Source organism: Nerophis ophidion, linkage group LG02 (assembly GCF_033978795.1).
Source record: "Nerophis ophidion isolate RoL-2023_Sa linkage group LG02, RoL_Noph_v1.0, whole genome shotgun sequence".
NCBI lineage: Eukaryota > Metazoa > Chordata > Actinopteri > Syngnathiformes > Syngnathidae > Nerophis > Nerophis ophidion.
Window position 1 is genome coordinate 25133192 of NC_084612.1, and position 21065 is coordinate 25154256.

Below are 21065 nucleotides of genomic sequence, written 5' to 3' on the forward strand. Positions count from 1 at the left end.
GGCTGTCCAGAGTCGGGACCCAGGATGGAACGCTCGCCTGTGCATCAGTTGGGGACATCTGTACGCTGCTGATCCGACTCCGCTTGCGATGGTTTCTTGTGGACGGGACTCTCGCTGCTGTCTTGGGTCCGCTTTGAACTGAACTCTCGCGGCTGTGTTGGAGCCACTATGGATTGAACTTTCACAGTATCATTTTACACCAGCTCGACATCCATTGCTTTCGGTCCCCTAGGGGCGGGGGGTGGGGGGGTGAGGGAGGGGTTGCCCACATTTGTAGTCCTCTCTAAGGTTATCATAGTCATCATAGTCACTGACGTCACACTGAGTGTGAGTTTTCCTTGCCCTTATGTGGGTTCTTCCGAGGATGTCGTAGTCGTAGTGGTTTGTGCAGTCCTTTGAGACATTTGTGATTTAGAAAATGGATGGATGGATGGGTTATATAAATAAACATTGATTGATTGATTTGTATCGCGATACTATACTAATACCGGTATACCGTACAACCCTGTCTTACACTATATTGAACGTCTAGGTCCACCTAGGATTTGGCTCTAGTAAAACTAAAAAGTCTAGTCTTCCAAATAATTACTTGAGTAAAAGTAAGTATTCATTGAAAAGACTACTGAAGTACTGAGTCACTGGTAACTTCTCCTTTATTAAGTTGCTATTTTTTTAATGGTACTTACTACTTGCACTACAAAGGTGGTTAGTGTGTGTGTGTGTGTGTGTGTGTGTGTGTGTGTGTGTGTGTGTGTGTGTGTGAGACAGACAATACTGCAGTGTGTACAACAAAAAATGCACATTTTACTGTCATGTATGATGTTATAAGAGGGTTAATGTTAGCATAAGCACAGTTATGACATAAAAAACTTCTACAATTTATGTATTTTCTATAGTCCGATGTGGAATTTTTGTAGTCTGATATGTGACCATTTCTACTGAGAGGGACGACAGCACATGATATAAATGTTACGTTCTTTGTTTTTGCGGTAAACATTGACATTGCCTTGCCAGACGTCATCTCACTTTTTACAGTGTGTAATTTGAGTGACTTCCAAATTGAAATGGAGTGAAAAGTCAATAGTGCTTACATTGTATTGGTGAAACTGAGACTGTGCCCGCTGGAAGATGTCTTTCTATCGAGCCAATGTCTTTGCAAGCAGTAATGGATAGATAGCAAATAAATATAATGATCCATCCATCCATCCATTTTCTACCGCTTATTCCCTTTTGGGGTCGCGGGCGGGCGCTGGCGCCTATCCCAGCTACAATCGGGCGGAAGGCGGGGTACACCCTGGACAAGTCGCCACCTCATCGCAGGGCCAACACAGATAGACAGACAACATTCACACTCACATTCACACACTAGGGCCAATTTAGTGTTGCCAATCAACCTATCCCCAGGTGCATGTCTTTGGAAGTGGGAGGAAGCCGGAGTACCCGGAGGGAACCCACGCAGTCACGGGGAAAACATGCAAACTCCACCCAGAAAGATCCCGAGCCCAGAATCGAAACCAGGACCTTTGTATTGTGAAGCACACGCATTATCCCCTCTATCACCGTGCTGCCCCCATTAATGATGATAAAAATAAATGTAGCGATCGAAATGAACCTTATTGTAACGATGTAAAAGTAGTATAGGAAGGTTGCATATGACATCACATCCGTCTTTTTTCTTCGCGGCTTAATTCACACGATGGTCTAGCATCTTGAGCGTAGCAAATAAACAAGTGAGAGTGAGAGTCAAATTTGAGCAGAAAATGCCGTGTTGCTGTTTTGGTGTTCCAATTATTCAATTAGAGAGATGGGATAAATAGTTTTTATATAAAAAGTGGTGTGTAAAAGTAATAAAGTCAGGAAAAAGCAATACAAGACCTGTTCAGTGGCCTAGTGGTTAGAGTGTCCGCCCTAAGATCGGTAGTTCGTGAGTTCAAACCCCGGCCGAGTCAGACCAAATACTGTAAAATTGGGACCCACTACCTCCCTGCTTAGCACTCAGCATCAAGGGTTGGAATTGGGGGTTGAATCACCCAAATTTTTCCCGGGCGTGGCCACCGCTGTTGCTCACTGCTCCCCTCACATCCCAGGGGGTGATGGGTCAAATGCAGAGGATAATCTTGCAACACCTCGTGTGTGTGTGTGAGACAATCATTTGTACTTTAACTTTAACTTTTAAAAGTGTGTCGAAGGAATTGGCTCTTAAAAATATCACTTTCATCATCAAGTGGAACACAATATAACTGCTTGCTTCTGCAGATATCACTTTGTAAAATGTTGGTTAAAACGTTTGATTTGTTTAAGAAACTTTCTGTGATGCTGTCAAGTTTATTCTCTACTAGTATTTGAGAGCGGAATGTAAATAAATGACAATATATTACATTTGTGTGTGTTCTTTTGTGGTTGCTATGCCTAAATTTAATTACGAAGACCTGTTTGTGCAAAAAATGTACATAATGTGATTGTTGGTCCAATCCACTGTATTTTTGTTGTCGATTTTCCTAACAGAAACTAAAACTTAATTGTTGTTGAGCAGGAAAGAAAAGTGCTTTATTCAACACAGATGACCACATCATATCGTCTTCGGTGCTATTTGTTATCATCAAGAAAATATTTTTGATAGTACGGGTGTGGGAAAAAATTGATTCGAATACGAATCGAATACGTTGTGCGATTCAGAATCGATTCTCATTTTTGAAAAATCTACTTTTTTTTTCTTTTTTTTTTCTATTTTTATTTATGTTTTTACTTTTTACTTTTTATCAATCCAACAAAACAATACACAGCAATACCATAACAATGCAATCCAATTCCAAAACCAAACCTGATCCAGCAACACTCAGAACTGCAATAAACAGAGCAATTGAGAAGACACAAACATGACACAGAACAAACCAAAAGTAGTGAAACAAAAATGAATATTATCACCAACAGTATCAATATTAGTTATAATTTCAGCATAGCAGTGATTAAAAATCCCTCATTGACATTATCATTAGACATTTACAAAAATTAAAAAAAAGAACAATAGTGTCACAGTGGCTTACACTTGCATCGCATCTCATAAGCTTAAATCTTCATTGAATCAGGTAAATGAAGCTTAATGGGGCTTAGACCATCACTTGAAACCCAAAAGTTCCCTCTCAGTCACATTTGATTGCAACCCAAGAATTTGTTGTGTGTTGCATTAAAACTACTATGAGAAGTACAATTCATCCAAAATGTTAATTAAGTATGTGTAAAAGAGTAAATACAGCATGTCACTAAAACAGAGTCTCCTCACAAGGACCAAAGAGTCGAACTTTTGGATGCTAATACACTATTCTGATACACACACACTATGATGAAATATGGTTATTCATGTGCTGTGGTCTCCTGTGACGTCATGCATGATGATGATTCCACCTATTAGGTTGTGTGTATCTGTCCAGAGACTTTTGGTCAACAGTACTTATATAAAAACAACTATTCCATATTGTTAATATTTTTAAAAACCTTTTTTAATAAACTATTTTTTCATTGTTATCACTAAATTGCCCTAGTGTGTGAATGTGAGTGTGAATGTTGTCTATTTGTGTTGGCCCTGTGATGAGGTTGCGACTTGTCCAGCGTCTACCCCGCCTTTCACCCGAGTGCAGCTGGGATAGGCTCCAGAACCCTCCGCCACCCTGACATGATGGATGGATGGATGGATGGATGGATGGATGGATATGCTCTTCCCTGTATGCACATTTATTGAGTTTATCATGCAATGAACACTATGACCAGTGGATGGCAGCAATACTGCATTACATAAAAATAGAGCGCTCTCCATGGTGCTACGTATCTATATACAACATTACACCATCTATCCATCCATCTATCTATCTATCTATCTATCTATCTATCTATCTATCTATCTATCTATCTATCTATCTATCTATCTATCTATCTATCTATCTATCCATCCATCTATCTATTTATCTATCTATCCATCTATCCATCTATCTATCTATCCATCTATCTATCCATCCATCCATCTTCTCTCTTGACTTGATTACAGCAGTAGTTGTGTTTGCTTTAACACTGACTTCTACTAGTAGACATACAAATGTTTTATACAAATATATAAAATGACTAAACCGACTCAACCTGCTTGATGGATGACTCATGGTAATGCTGCAAAATAGCTCAACCCACACACGCACACACGCGCACGCACGCACACACACACACACACACATACATACACACACACACACACACACACACATACATTGGCCGTGTTATCAAAGTTGAGATGGTTAACTCACCAAATGAATGAAAAATAAACCAAACGGAACGCATACAGTGTGGATTAACACAGCGACAGATTAAGAAAAAAAATCTGCGATGAGAGAATAATAAATAATAGAATAAACGACAAGCTGCTGCTGCGTGTAAAGCTTGAAACGTGCGACCCGAGGATTCTGCAGGCTGTTTTTATAGGCCTGCAGATAAATGAGGATTAGTTCTGATTCAGTGTTGAGCATGTTTCAGCTGCTTGTGTGTATTGTTATTAATCAGAAAGTACAACACATTGGTACTAGTGTAGCAATAATATCATTGAGTTAGTCCTTACACGATGGAACTCCATTATGTTTGTCTTTTGGAACATTTCATTATCCCCCTTCTCCTCAACAATGCTGTTCGGAGTGAAAATTTGCATTTGCATTGCATCCACCAGTTGGCTCGGTGGGCCACATCTCTACGTGGTGTTGGTGGCATTGTAATCTCGTTAGCGTGATCCTCCCCACATGCCACCGGGGATGATGGTGGATCAATACCTGGCTCATGGCCCTGGTATGGGGTGTGTTATGCTCACCGCGGAGACGTGAGAAGGTGTTTATGTGGGAACTGAAGGATGATGACAATTTTGTTGAGCCCTCTGTCCCCCCAAGTCATATAATGGCATTTGGTTTTTATTATTTCACCATAGGACCATCTTGGGCACTCTCTGGACAAAACATTAGGCACATTTGCACTTTATTTTAACAACGTGTAATATGACTGCATGATACTGTATCTTATGTCATTTTGCTATAAGATAGAAACATGACAGAACTGTGAATATGCTGTTAAATGAGAGTATACACCAAAGTATGGTATTTCCTGATCATAACCTCCACCCTCCATCACGCCCACTCTTTATTCCTTTGGGTAGCCTTGTTGTTTTTATCCATCGTCCCACTTCTTTCTGTCATGTTTTCCCATGTTCTTCTCTCCGCCCTGTCTCTTTCTATACATCTTTCTTCCCACCTTACAGTACATTAGCCTACTGTCTCCCCCACTGTTACCTTTCACTTTTAATACCTGCACTTTTCCTAGGTCCATACTTTTCGACATTCTTCTGTTTTAGCAGAGGAACACGGTGCACCATTATCACTGTACATTTCGCTGGCACTGGAGCTTTCTGAGGTGCACGGCTGTTGAAGGTTGTCGATCAAAATGTTTTGACATCCGGTTTCACCCACTGGAGGTCACTGTGCAGACCTCCTGAGGGGAAATGCACCCAAGATCTCCCATTAGTGTAAGGGATAGTGCCATACGTGCCAACCTTGGAGGGTGGGGGTAATGGGTGGGGGTGGGGCGTGGTGCGTGGTTGGGGGTGGAGTGGGGCGTGGTTGGAGGCATGGTTAAGAGCGGAGGAGTATATTTACACCTAAATTAATAAATACTTGAATTTTGGTGTACATTTATTTACACATTTACACACACATAACACTCATCTACTCATTGTTGAGTTAAGGGTTGAATTGTACATCCTTGTTTTTCTAACCATATGCATGTACAGTAGATGGCAGTATTGTCCTGTTTAAGAGTGTCACAACATTGCTGTTTACGGCAGACAAACTGCTTTACAGTAGACGAAAAAGGACGTTAATGAAACTGCCTAACAATAAACCCACATAAGAAACCAAGAACTCGCCCTCAATCATTGTACAGTTATAACGTCATTGGGCAGACACGCTCTTTATATTGTGGGAAAGCGGACGTGAAAACAGGCTGTCGACACGTCGCTCAGGTCCGCATGGAGCTGGAGGCTGTGTGGCCTTCAGCTCCGCCTGAATTTCGGGAGATTTTCGGGAGAAAATTCGTCCCGCGAGTCTCCCGGATAATCTGGGAGGGTTGGCAAGTATGTATAGTGCACAAGCCCGAGGCCATAGAAACACAGACAGTTGTTGGGCTCCATAAAGTGGGGAAACATTGCAGACTTTCATTTTTGATAATGCACAGGCATACTCTTTGTTAACAATTACTGTATTATAGGGATGCCCACCTTCCACATTTGAACCAATATGGTACAAACTCCTTGGACTTGGGAATTGAGACTGCTACTCAATTACTTTTGTGATTGATTCATTGAAACTTTTATTATTAAATTGCACAGTACAGTACATATTCCGTACAATTGACCACTAAATGGTAAGAACCGAATAAGTTTCTCAACTTCTTTAAGTTGGGGTCCACGTTAATCAATTAATGTGTGTGTTTAATGTGTTCATGACTTTTTATTGCTTAACAATAAAATATATCTTTCTTTTATTTAACACTGAGCTTTGCTGTACAGTTGCCATATTGTTTTCTTACACTTTTGAATCTCATTAAAAAATATTATATAGTAGACATTGCATGCATACTATTCCAAGATGTTATATAGCAGTAATGAATAGACTACTATGTGTTAATATAGGCAGGAAGTAGTCTTTGCCATTAAGTATTTTCTTTTGTTGAGCCCTACAGTTGTTGATTGTAACATGAATCTTTGTTGAAATTTTGATAACCAAATTTGAAAGTTTTTAAATATTTACTAAAACTGGCTTATTTGCATTGTCATATAACACAGACTGAGCTGGACATTTTATTAGGCATTTTTATGATTTTCTTTCTTTCTTATGTTATATTTATAGTTCTTATTTAGGTATACTGCTTATTTAGTTTTCACCATTTTGTTGACTAGTTTGTTAAGCTATGTTTTAGAGCATGTTCTTTACTTATTATAGTTTTATTCTATTTTTAGTTTTTTTTACCTTTCTGATTTTAATTTGTAAAACACTTTGTGAAGGTAGTGGCCGTTTAAAAATTGAGCCGTATAAATAAATAGACCTTGACCCTAATCTTGAAATCGCCATGTAAAATCGCGTATGCTAATTGGTAGCATGTCTTTGGGAAATCCTGTGTAAATTAGCATTGAGTTAGCACATTTTGAAAAGCAGAACCTGAGTGTTAGTTAGTTAACTAGTTATTTGGTTTCAGTTTATTTCATACATGCATACATTACAATTACAATGTAATGCATCACACATTTCCAGTTGTTTCACTACAGCACGTCCAAAAAGGAGTAAGAAGAAGCAGAGCCTATAATTTTACCCCTTTTCGTATCACAGCAGTGATATCCAATTTATTTGTTCTGTTTGTAACAGAACCAGGAATAAATAAATAAATATACCATAAGTAAATGAACGCATTATCCATCCATCCATCCATCCGTTTTCTACCGCTTGTCCCTTTTGGGTCGCGGGGGGTGCTGGTGCCTATCTCAGCTACAATCAGGCGGAAGGCAGGGTATACCCTGGATAAGTCGCCACCTCATCGCAGGGCCAACACAGATAGACAGACAACAGTCACACTCACATTCACACACTAGGGCCAATTTGGTGTTGCCAATCAACTTATCCCCAGGTGCATGTCTTTGGAAGTGGGAGGAAACCGGAGTACCCGGAAGAAACCCACGCAGTCACGGGAAGAACATGCAAACTCCACACAGAAAGATCCCGAGCCTGGGATTGAACCCAGGACTACTCAGGACCTTCGTATTGTGAGGCAGACGCACTAACCCCTCATCCACCGTGCTGCCCTAAACAAAATATTAAATACATAAATATATATTTGACATATAAACATATACACAATACTTGAAGTTCTCATAAATAAATAGTTAAGTATTTGATTATTCACTTAGGACATGAAAGAGATTATCATTTTTTTTTCAACTTTTGAACTTCTTCTTCTTACTTTGTTAGCATGAAAAATTGTAACATTACTAATGGAGGCAGTCCAGCTGAGTCCGCTCTGGGATCTTGACTGCAAGTGCTTGAGCTGGTGCAGTCTGCAACCGGACTTGACACCACGTGCAACAAAGGTATTTAAATAAGGCACTTTACGTGAACTGGTACCCAATAGTACCAACGGGACCTGCGATGAGATAGTGACTTGTCCAGGGTGTACCCCGCCTTCCGCCCGATTGTAGCTGAGATAGGCACCAGCGCCCTCCGCAACCCCAAAGAGAATAAGCGGTAGAAAATGGATGGATGGATAGTACCAACAGACTTCAGTCTGTGGCTATTAAAGTACCGATTTTGGTACATACTGAGGTGCACTAGTGGTACCCTGCACTGTTTTGGTACTTTTGCCTCTTGGTAATAAAAATGTGTCAATAGTGTGTGTGTGTGTGTGTGTGTGTGTGTGTGTGTGTGTGTGTGTGTGTGTGTGTGTGTGTGTGTGTGTGTGTGTGTGGTACATACAGAGGTGCACTAGTGGTACCCTGTATTGTTTTGGTACTTTTGCCTCTTGGTAATAAAAATGTATCAATAGTGTGTGTGTGTGTGTGTGTGTGTGTGTGTGTGTGCGTGTGGTACATACAGAGGTGCACTAGTGGTACCCTGTATTGTTTTGGCACTTTTGCCTCTTGGTAATAAAAATGTGTCAATAGTGTGTGTGTGTGTGTGCATGTGTGTGTGTGTGTGTGTGTGTGTCAGCTCAAATGTGTTTACCATTGATTAGCTGGACTGATTTTTTTAGATCATGTTGCTCTCAAGAAGTAATATGGGGCTATTGACGTCACACTGTTTTCAGCTGAAAAAATGTCCCTTTTCCCTCTTTTGTTTATCCTTAAAACCATGTCTCAGAGTAGAATGTTTGATGTCGTTGAGAACTGAATACTCCCGCTTTCGTGTTAAGCTTGCAATATAGTGAGTATGTCACAACTATAACATAATTGTGACACTTATAGGGGACGGCGTGGCAAAGTTGGTAGAGTGGTTGTGCCAGCAATCTGAGGGTTACTGGTTCAATCCCCACCTTCTCCCACCCCAGTCACGTCCGTTGTGTCCTTGGGCACGACACTTCACCCTTGCTCCTGATGGATCCTGGTGAGCGCTTTGCATGGCAGCTCCCGCCGTCAGTGTGTGAATGTGTTTGTGAATGGGCGAATGTGGAAATACTGTCAAAGCGCTTTGGGCTCCTTAAAAAGGGGTAGAAAAGCGCTATACAAGCAAAACCCATTTACCATTTACCATTTAAAATCTGTTACTTCTGGTCACTGTCCTTCAAAACACACTGGTCAGTATCAGAGCACACCACTTGAACAAAACCTTTGTTTTTTTTTTTTAAACCGAGCAAACATCTTCAAGACCAGTGGGGATCAACCATCCCTTTGTCTCAGTTGTGCTTACAAGGTTTCAAACAAATGATTGACAATAAAGTTACTGTATAATATAATTAATGCGCTGCAATGACACTTTACATTAAAATCAGCATAATTTATAGTTGAATGGCTACTTACAGTAAGCCACTCAAATTTGACTTGTTTGTATCAATACACCTTAGCATATAGTACGTATATACACAGCAAATGTATGGTTATTTTTTGACAAGTGTGAATGCAGTCCAGGATCAAAATACTCGAACCAAACAGGCTAATTGAGACTGTTGAAGTCAGGTTTAGGGCCACATGCCAGTAAAGCACATGTAAACGGCAACATCCCCGATGCAGCAAAACACTTGATATGGGCGTAACGAGGCGATGCATAGACCAGGGATGTCAAACACATTTTAAATCGGGGGCCACACGGAGAAAAATCTACTCCCAAGTGGGCCGGACTGGTAAAATCCCGTCACAATAACTTAAAAATAAAGATAACTTCAGATTGTTTTCTCTGTTTAAAAATACAACAAGCACATTCTGAAAATGTACAATCATAATGTTTTTTAATTACACCTACCTGTATCTTTATTTTTCATTATTCATACTTCCTGAATTCATTATGTGATCATGTTCATTAGTCAACTCATTAATGTTAATTTTCAATCCATCACGAAAAAAAAAAATCAAAATCAAATAACAGGATGTTATTTATGTAGTTTGCTCATTTCCCTCGACTGGTGCACCATTTTTTAACATATGTAGCATAATCTACAAAGATACAAATACTTGTTATTGTGTTATCTAGTGGACACATTTAGAACAGCCGTTTGTTTCATTAAAAAATCTCAGCTCATTTCTATACTCAGCAAACTCATTCCGCGGGCCGGGTAAAACCTGTTTGATGGGCCTGATCCGGCCCCCAGGTCGTATGTTTGACACCCCTGGCACAGACACACCTAAGAAAAAGGTGAGTGATTTTTTTTTTTTTCTTTTCATAAAAGAGTTAAATGTAAGTAAAGAAACCATGAAATTAAATAACGTGGACCCCGACTTAAACAAGTTGAAAAACCTATTCGGGCGTTACCGTTTAGTGGTCAATTGTACGAAATATGTACTGAAGGGTGCAATCTACTAATAAAAGTTTCAATCAATCAATCAATCAATCAATCAATCAAGCACTAAATAAAGTACTTGAAACATTCCTTTTCAACAAACTTGCTCATTGCAATTGTCAGAAATGGCGTCTCCTTGCAACCAGGAGCATATTTATTCATTCGGGGGCCCAAGGCAAAACACATAACAACCAAAAGGCATTTAGGCATGTCGTTAGAAACTACCATGCAATGATAAAGTCAAATATTTATAGGGCAACAGGAGAAATATCCTACACATCTCTTTTAAAAAGCAAATCTGTAAATCAGATATGGACATCTACATCAACAATATGATTTGCCTGAGTGGCGGCACAGGACATGTACAAAAAAAAGAAATAAGTAGATACATAAAATACTTAACCACACAAGCCGTACATTAAAGCTTAGTGTGATGCGCAAAGAGTATCATTGACCCCAAAACGTTTACTCTAATTTATAGAAAAATGTTTCCAAATGTAATAAAGTTTAAGACATGTTTTGAGATCATTATTTTTTTTAGCGCAGTGCACCCCTATTGTTGTGAAGGCTGGTGGGAAAAGGGAGTTTGGACAGTAGCCGTGTTTGAACAAAAGATCATTTTTTTACGTGATGTTGTTTTGGGGCCCCTGGAAATCTCGGGGCCCCAGGAAACTGCCTTTGGTTTCCTAATTGGTAAGTCTACATCTCCGTGAACGTTTTTAGTGCATTATTTATTTCATAGCTTCTTCAATACATGTCAGCTGGTGAAAGAAAAGAAAGGAAAGTCCTATATATTTTGAATTTTACACTCATTCACAATTTGATTCTGAATATTGGGTTGAGGATTTAATTCAAAATAGATTATTGATTGATGATGATTCTTGATTGAAACCAATTCTTGCAGTACATTATTTGGTATAAAAATGCTAATAAACCATTTTAAAAGAGGTTACAGGTTACAAAAGCTCCTCTAGGCTGATGACGAATACTTGGGCGAAGATGGCCAAAAAGTATAATATTTTTAAAAAAGCATTTTTATAAAAAGTGAATGCTAACAATGAATACTTGAAAATTATGAATCAATTTAGAAAACAAAACAAATAAGAACTGCCACTTTTTTTTAGCACCCCTATCTACCGATATTTGGTTGACAGAGATACTTGCCCAAAACATGCTAGAAAATATCCAATGTGTATCCTATATGTGCGAACGTAGCTCCTAGTATACCCTTGTAAGCCTTCGGTGGGTAATGTAGTGGAATTTCTGACTTTGTTGTGATTAAATTATACCATATTTTGTGTTTGTTAAAGTTCGAAAAAGAAGTCTATCCAAAAGCCTATTTCTGAATCACTGGGAAAGAATGTAAGGCAAAGTTTAGTTCGTGGGCACTGTGACCATTCTAAGAATTGTTATGACTATTTGTTATGACTCGGACATCCTCGATTATGTTGGTGCCAGGAGTAGCAAAAACAACTCGACCTTGACCCATGAGGAGTCATATAAAAAAGCCAAGCACCAAGAGAAGGAAAATGATTTGCATGTTTTTTCGTTTGACTCTGGATCCTTCGAAGGATGTTATCCGCAACTCAATCCAATCTGTACTTTTTGATGTTGGGTAAATGAAACTTTTGTACTAAAACCACTTTGTTTGCAGTTAAGTTTCGGACCATTCCACCACAGTAAGGAATAAGGCTTACCTGAGTTTCTATCAGGGGGATTGACAAAGTCCCTTGCTTTTTACCAGTGTTTTTTGAAAGACACTTTTCAAAAAAACATCCATCCATCTTCTCCCTCTTATCTGAGGTTGGGTCGCGGGGGCTAAGCAGAGAATCCCAGACTTCCCGCTCTGCAGCCCCTTCGTGCAGCACCTGCCGGAGGATCCCAAGGCGTTCCCAGGCCAGCCATGAGACATAGTCTTACCAACGTGTCCTGGGTCCTACCTGTAGCCTCCTCCCGGTTGGACGTGCCCTAAACACCTCTCTAGGGAGGCGTTCGGTTGGCTTCCTGACCAGATGTCCGAACCACTTCATCTGGCTCCTCTCGATGTGGAGGAGCAGCGGCTTTACTTTGAGCTCCTCCCGAATGACAGAGCTTCTTACTCTATATGTAAGGAAGAGCCCGACCACTCGGCGGAGGAAACTCATTTCGGCCGCTAGTACCCGTGATCTTGTCCTTACGGTCATAACCCAAAAGCTCATGACCATAGGTGAGGATGGGAACGTGGATCGACCGGTAAATTGAGAGATTTGCCTTCAGGATGGGCTCCTTCTTCACCACAACGGATCGATACAGCGTCTCATTAGTGAAGACGCTGCACCGATCTGCCTGTCGATCTCACAATCCACTCTTCTTTCACTCATAATCAAGACTCCAAGGAACTTGAACTCCTCCACATGGGGCAGGGTCTCCTCCCCAATAACAGCAAACAAATATCCCATGCGCATCCTAATTGTGAAGGTAGCCCCTAGTGTACCCATGTAAGCCTGACACGGGAATGTGTATTGGTTTCTAGTACGGCGATTAAGGATGTTCCCTGCTTTTCACCAGCACTTTTTGAGAGGCACTTGTCCAAAACATGGTAACAAATATCCAACGTGTATCCCAGAAGTGTGAAGGTAGCTCATAGTATTACCATGTAAACCCAATACGGGTTTGTGTGTTGGTTTCTACTCGGGCGATTGAGGAAATTCCCTGCTTTTCATCAGGGTTTTTTGAAAGAACCTTTTCAAAAACAGGAAAACAAAAACAAGCACGCAAATATCCCACCTGTTTTAAACGTGTGACGGTCGCTCCTAGTGTACCCATGTAAGCTTGATACGGGAAGGTGAGTTGGTTTCTACTAGGGCGATTAAGGAAGTTCCCTGCTTTTCGCCAGTGTTTTTTGAAAGACACTTTTCAAAAACAGGAAAACAAAAACCAGCACACAAATATCCCATGTGTATCCCAAGTGTGGCAGACACTCCTATACCCGTGTAAGCCTGATACGGGAAAGTGTATTGGTTTCTACTAGGGCGATTAAGGAAGTCCCCTGCTTTTTGCCAGTGTTTTTTGAGAGACACTTTTCCAAAACATGCTAAAAAATATCCAACGTGTAACCTACAAGTGTGAAGCTAGCTCCTAGTATACCCATGTAAGCCTGATACAGGAAAGTGTATTGGTTTCTACTAGGGCGATTAAGGAAGTCCCCTGTATTTTTTGCCAGTGTTTTTTGAGAGACACTTTTCCAAAAACATGCTAAAAAATATCTAATGTGTAACCTAAAAGTGTGAAGCTAGCTCCTAGTATACCCATGTAAGCCTGATACAGGAAAGTGTATTGGTTTCTACTAGGGCGATTAAGGAAGTCCCCTGCTTTTTGACAGTGTTTTTTGAGAGACACTTTTCCAAAACATGCTAAAAAATATCTAATGTGTAACCTACAAGTGTGAAGCTAGCTCCTAGTATACCCATGTAAGCCTGATACAGGAAAGTGTATTGGTTTCTACTAGGGCGATTAAGGAAGTCCCCTGCTTTTTGCCAGTGTTTTTTGAAAGACACTTTTCAAAAACATGCTAAAAAATATCCAACGTGTAACCTACAAGTGTGAAGCTAGCTCCTAGTATACCCATGTAAGCCTGATACAGGAAAGTGTATTGGTTTCTACTAGGGCGATTAAGGAAGTCCCCTGCTTTTTGCCAGTGTTTTTTGAGAGACACTTTTCCAAAACATGCTAAAAAATATCCAACGTGTAACCTACAAGTGTGAAGCTAGCTCCTAGTATACCCATGTAAGCCTGATACAGGAAAGTGTATTGGTTTCTACTAGGGCGATTAAGGAAGTCCCCTGCTTTTTGCCAGTGTTTTTTGAGAGACACTTTTCCAAAACATGCTAAAAAATATCTAATGTGTAACCTAAAAGTGTGAAGCTAGCTCCTAGTATACCCATGTAAGCCTGATACAGGAAAGTGTATTGGTTTCTACTAGGGCGATTAAGGAAGTCCCCTGCTTTTTGCCAGTGTTTTTTGAGAGACACTTTTCCAAAACATGCTAAAAAATATCTAATGTGTAACCTACAAGTGTGAAGCTAGCTCCTAGTATACCCATGTAAGCCTGATACAGGTAAGTGTATTGGTTTCTACTAGGGCGATTAAGGAAGTCCCCTGCTTTTTGCCAGTGTTTTTTGAAAGACACTTTTCAAAAAAATGCTAAAAAATATCCAACGTGTAACCTACAAGTGTGAAGCTAGCTCCTAGTATACCCATGTAAGCCTGATACAGGAAAGTGTATTGGTTTCTACTAGGGCGATTAAGGAAGTCCCCTGCTTTTTGCCAGTGTTTTTTCAGAGACACTTTTCCAAAACATGCTAAAAAATATCCAACGTGTAACCTACAAGTGTGAAGCTAGCTCCTAGTATACCCATGTAAGCCTGATACAGGAAAGTGTATTGGTTTCTACTAGGGCGATTAAGGAAGTCCCCTGCTTTTTGCCAGTGTTTTTTGAGAGACACTTTTCCAAAACATGCTAAAAAATATCTAATGTGTAACCTAAAAGTGTGAAGCTAGCTCCTAGTATACCCATGTAAGCCTGATACAGGAAAGTGTATTGGTTTCTACTAGGGCGATTAAGGAAGTCCCCTGCTTTTTGACAGTGTTTTTTGAGAGACACTTTTCCAAAACATGCTAAAAAATATCTAATGTGTAACCTACAAGTGTGAAGCTAGCTCCTAGTATACCCATGTAAGCCTGATACAGGAAAGTGTATTGGTTTCTACTAGGGCGATTAAGGAAGTCCCCTGCTTTTTGCCAGTGTTTTTTGAGAGACACTTTTCCAAAACATGCTAAAAAATATCCAACGTGTAACCTACAAGTGTGAAGCTAGCTCCTAGTATACCCATGTAAGCCTGATACAGGAAAGTGTATTGGTTTCTACTAGGGCGATTAAGGAAGTCCCCTGCTTTTTGCCAGTGTTTTTTGAGAGACACTTTTCCAAAACATGCTAAAAAATATCTAATGTGTAACCTAAAAGTGTGAAGCTAGCTCCTAGTATACCCATGTAAGCCTGATACAGGGAAGTGTATTGGTTTCTACTAGGGCGATTAAGGAAGTTCCCTGCTTTTTGACAGTGTTTTTTGAGAGACGCTTTTCCAAAACATGCTAAAAAATATCTAATGTGTAACCTACAAGTGTGAAGCTAGCTCCTAGTATACCCATGTAAGCCTGATACAGGAAAGTGTATTGGTTTCTACTAGGGCGATTAAGGAAGTCCCCTCCTTTTTGCCAGTGTTTTTTGAAAGACACTTTTCAAAAACATGCTAAAAAATATCCAACGTGTAACCTACAAGTGTGAAGCTAGCTCCTAGTATACCCATGTAAGCCTGATACAGGAAAGTGTATTGGTTTCTACTAGGGCGATTAAGGAAGTCCCCTGCTTTTCGCCAGTGTTTTTTGAAAGACACTTTTCAAAAACAGGAAAACAAAAACCATCACACAAACATCCCATGTGTATCCCAAGTGTGGCAGACACTCCAATACCTGTGTAAGCCTGACACGGGAAGGTGTACTGGTTTCTACTAGGTCGATTAAAGATGTTTACCACTTTTCACCAGTGTTTTTTGAGAGACACTTTTCCAGAACATGCTAACAAATATCCAGCGTGTATCCCAAAACCCAATATCTAAGTTATATTTAAACCAGTATGAGTGGCACTGGGAGCAGGTGGATAAAGTTTCTTGCCCATGGACACAACGGCAGTGACTAGGATGGCGGAAGCGGGGATCGAACCTGGAACCCTCAAGTTGCTGGAACGGTTGCACTACCAACCGTACTATACCGCTAGGGGGGTATAGTTCAAGTGTATTGCATAGGTGTGGAGGTTTCTCTCCTTAGGGTTCCTCAGACCACCAAGCACTGACATGACAGACTCTTCCAGATTCTCAACAATGTTTATTTTTCAATAAAGCGTCTTTGTTTTTCTTTTCAGAAAATGTATTTGGCATCCTTCAAACCCGCTCTCTCTCACGCTCCACCATCAACAACTCACTTCTCCTTCCCGACTGCTGTCTTTAACAGAGCGACAGGTGATTAGACAAACACTCTCAGCTGTGTCATCCACTCACCTGTCGTTAATCTCAAAGCCGGTTCTACCACACCCCGTTTCACTGTAGGTGCGCAGGCCACGCCCACCACAATAGGTGGAGGTGTATTGGTTTCTACTAGGGCGATTGAGGAAGTCCCCTGCTTTTCACCAGGGTTTTTTTGAAAGACAGTTTTCAAAAATAGAAAAACAAAAACAAGCTCACAAATATCCCACGTGTATCCTAAGTGTGCCAGACGCTCCTATACCCGTGTAAGCCTGCTTGTCACCTACTCAGTGGCCTCGTGGTTAGAGCAGGGGTCACCAACACGGTGCCCGCGGGCACCTGGTCACCCGTAAGGACCAGATGAGTCGCCCGCTAGCCTGTTCTAAAAATAGCTCAAATAGCAGCACTTTCAAGTGAGCTGCCTCTGTTTTTTTAATTTAATTTATTTACTAGCAAGCTGGTCTCGCTTTGCTCGACAATTTTAAATCTAAGAGAGACAAAACAAATAGAATTTGAAAATCCAAGAAAATATTTTAAAGACTTGGTCTTCACTTGTTTAAATAAATTCATTTATTTTTTTTACTTTGCTTTTTATAACTTTCAGAAAGACAATTTTAGAGAAAAATACAACCTTAAAAATTATTTTAGGATTTTTAAACACATATACATTTTTACCTTTTAAATTCCTTCTTCTTCTTTCCTGACAATTTAAATCAATGTTAAAGTATTTTTTTTTATTATTGTAAAGAATAATAAATACAATTTAATTTAATTCCTCATTTTAGCTTCTGTTTTTTCGACAAAGAAAATATGTGAAATATTTCTTCAAATTTATGATTAAAATTCCCAAAAAATTTTCTGGCAAATCTAGAAAATCTGTAGAATCAAATTTCAATCTTATTTCAAAGTCTTTTGAATTTCTTTTAAACTTTTTGTTCTGGAAAATCTAGAAGAAATAACGATTTGTCTTTGTTAGAAATATAGCTTCGTCCAATTTGTTTTATATTCTAACAAAGTGCAGATTGGATTTTAACCCATTTAAAACATGTCGTCAAAATTCTAAAATTAATCCTAATCAGGAAAAATTACTAATGATGTTCCCTAAATTTTTTTTTAATTTTTTTTAAAAAGATTCGAATTAGCTAGTTTTTCTCTTCTTTTTTTCGGTTGAATTTTGAATTTTAAACAGTCGAAATTGAAGATAAACTTTGTTTCAAAATTAAATTTTAATTTTTTTCGTGTTTTCTCCTCTTTTAAATCGTTCAATTAAGTGTCTTTTTCATCATTTATTTTCTACAAAAAAAACTTCCGTAGAAGGAAAAAGAATGTACTACGAAATGACAAACAGAAATACCCATTTTAAAAAAACAATATTTATCTGTTTCTATATATATTTATTGTGAGAAATCATTGAGATAATCAGTGTTTCCACAAATATAAATATCATTGATTATCAATAATAATAATAAGAGTTAAAGGTAAATTGAGCAAATTGGTTATTTCTGGCAATTTATTTAAGTGTGTATTAAACTGGTAGCCCTTCGCATTAATCAGTACCCAAGAAGTAGCTCTTGGTTTCAAAAAGGTTGGCGACCCCTGGGTTAGAGTGTCCGCCCTGCTCGGTAAGTTGTGAGTTCAAGTCCAAGTCATACCAAAGACTATAAAAATTGGACCCATTACCCATTGTAAGGGTTGGAATGGGGGGGTTAAATAACCAAAAATGATTCCCGGGTGCGGCACCGCTGCTGCCCACTGCTCCCCTCACCTCCCAGGGGGTGGAACAAGGGGATGGGTCAAATGCAGAGGACACATTTCACCGCACCCAGTGTGTGTGTGTGTGTGACTATTATTGGTGTCAGGCTTTCCCCTGACAGTTTGTCTATGTTTTAGTTTTTTACTCTGCATTTGTCTTTTTTTCCTCTGTGTTTAGTATCTCCTGTCTTTAGTTCCTGTCAAGTGCTCTTATTTTGGTTCAGCTTCCTGTTTGTCTCCTTGTGTGCTGTTGTCACCTCATCTGCGAATGATTGGCACCTGGCCACACCCGTTGTGAATCAGCCCGCTCCTATTTGTACCAACTGTGTCTTCCAGTCAGTGCTGGATCATTGTCGTTGCCACATGTCGTTTTTGTGTCTTTGCTACCTGTCGTGTCTGGCATCGTTACAGCTACTACCTGTCGTGCTACATGTTGTCCTGGTCGTCGTAGCGGTAAGCTGTTCTTGTTAGTCATTAGCTATTTCCAGTTTTTCTGTCTGCCATCCACTAGCTTCCATGCTAAAGTTCCTTTTCGTTTTCTAGCTCCCAGTGCTAACTCCCTTAGTTTGTTATTCCACCCATGTGCGTGCTTTTTCTTTGTTATTGTTTAGTTTTAATTAAATCATGTTTTCCAATCCAATGCCTGCCTCCATCTCTGCATCTTGGGGGTTGTCATCAAATAACTTTCACAATTGGTACTTTAACTTTAACTTAAAGGCCTACTGAAATGAGATTTTCCTATTTAAACGGGGATAGCAGGTCCATTCTATGTGTCATACTTGATCATTTCGCGATATTACCATATTTTTGCTGAAAGGATTTGGTAGAGAACATCCACGATAAAGTTTGCAACTTTCGGTCCTAAGAGAAATTCCCTGCCTCTACCGGAAGTCGCAGACGATGACGTCACCCGTGTGATGGCTTCTCACATATTCACATTTTTTTTAATGGGAGCCTCCAACAAAAAATGCTATTCAGACCGAAAAAACGACAATTTCCGCATTAATTTGAGCGAGGATGAAAGATTTGTGTTTGAGGATATTGATAGCGACGGACTAGGGAAAAAAAAATGCGATTGCATCGGGACAGATTACGATGTTTTTAGACACATTTACTAGGTTAATTCTGGGAAATCCCTTATCTTTCTATTGTGTTGCTAGTGTTTTAGTGAGTTAAATAGTACCTGATAGTCGGAAGGGTGTCTCCACGGGTGTGTTGACACGCAGTGTCTCAGGGGAGTTGACGGCAGCTATGGACGGCACAAGCTCAGCTTTTCTCCGGTAAGAACTGACTTTTTAACCACAATTTTCTCACCGAAACCTGCTGGTTGACATTTGGTAGGGATCCAAGTTGGGTTGACAGCGCTCAGATCCATAGGAAAGTTTCACCTCCAGGAATTTCAAACAAGGAATCACCGTGTGTTTGTGTCGCTAAAGGTTAAAGCTTCCCAACTCCATCTTTCTACTGTGACTCCTCCAATATTAATTGAACAAATTCCAAAAGATTCAGCAACACAGATGTCCAAAATACTGTATAATTATGCTGTTAAAGCAGACGACTTTTAGCTGTGTGTGTGTGTGCAGCGCTCATACTTCCTAAAAACCTGTGACGTCTTGCGTACACGTCATCATTACATGACGTTTCGAAGACGAAACTCCCGGGAAATTTAAAATTGTAATTTAGTAAACTAAAAAGGCCGTATTGGCATGTGTTGCAATGTTAATATTTCATCATTGATATATAAACTATCAGACTGCATGGTGGGTAGTAGTGGGTTTCAGTAGGCCTTTAACATTATACGTGCATTGACATGACACTTTACACCATGGGTGTCAAACTCTGGCCCGCAGGCCAAATCTGGCCCACCGTGTAATTTAATTTGGCCCTTGAGGCAATATCAATTTAGCATTAGAGTTGGCCCGCCGGTGTTACACCGCATTCACCTCTAATACTCATACTTGCCAACCCTCCTAATTTTCCCGGTAAACTCCCAAAGTTCAGTGTCCCTCCCGAAAATCTCACGGGCCTACCATTTTCCCGAATTTCTACCGATTTCCACCTGGACGACTATATTGGGGGCGTGCATTTAAGGCACTGCCTTTAGCGTTCTCTACAACCTGTCGTCACGTCCGCTTTTCCTCCATACTAACAGCGTGTCACATATTTGTGGCTTTTACACACAATCCAATCCAATCCACTTTATTTATATAGCACATTTAAACAACATTAACGTTTCCAAAGTGCTGCGCAGCCATGTTAAAAACAATATTAAAAAAACAATATTATGCTCCACCAATGACTGAATAAAAACAAAAAGTAAATATAAAACCAATTTAAAAAAAACAATATAAAAGCAAATATTAAAAACAATTTTAAAGGGTAAACTCAATTAAAACAGTAAAATAGAACTCAAAGTGTCTAAAAAACACAGAGGACAACAGAGGACCACACAACTCACCTAGTGTTAAAAGCCAAAGATTAAAAGTGGGTCTTAAGACGAGACTTAAAACACTCCACTGCGGAAGCAGTTTGAAAATGGAGGGCCAGAGTGTTCCAGAGCTTAGGGCCGACCACAGAGAAGGCCCTGTCTCCCCTGGTCTTAAGTCTGGTCTTGTGAATGCAAAGCATACTTGGTCAACAGCCATACAGGTCACACTGAGGGTGGCCGTATAAACAACTTTAGTACTGCTACAAATATGTGCC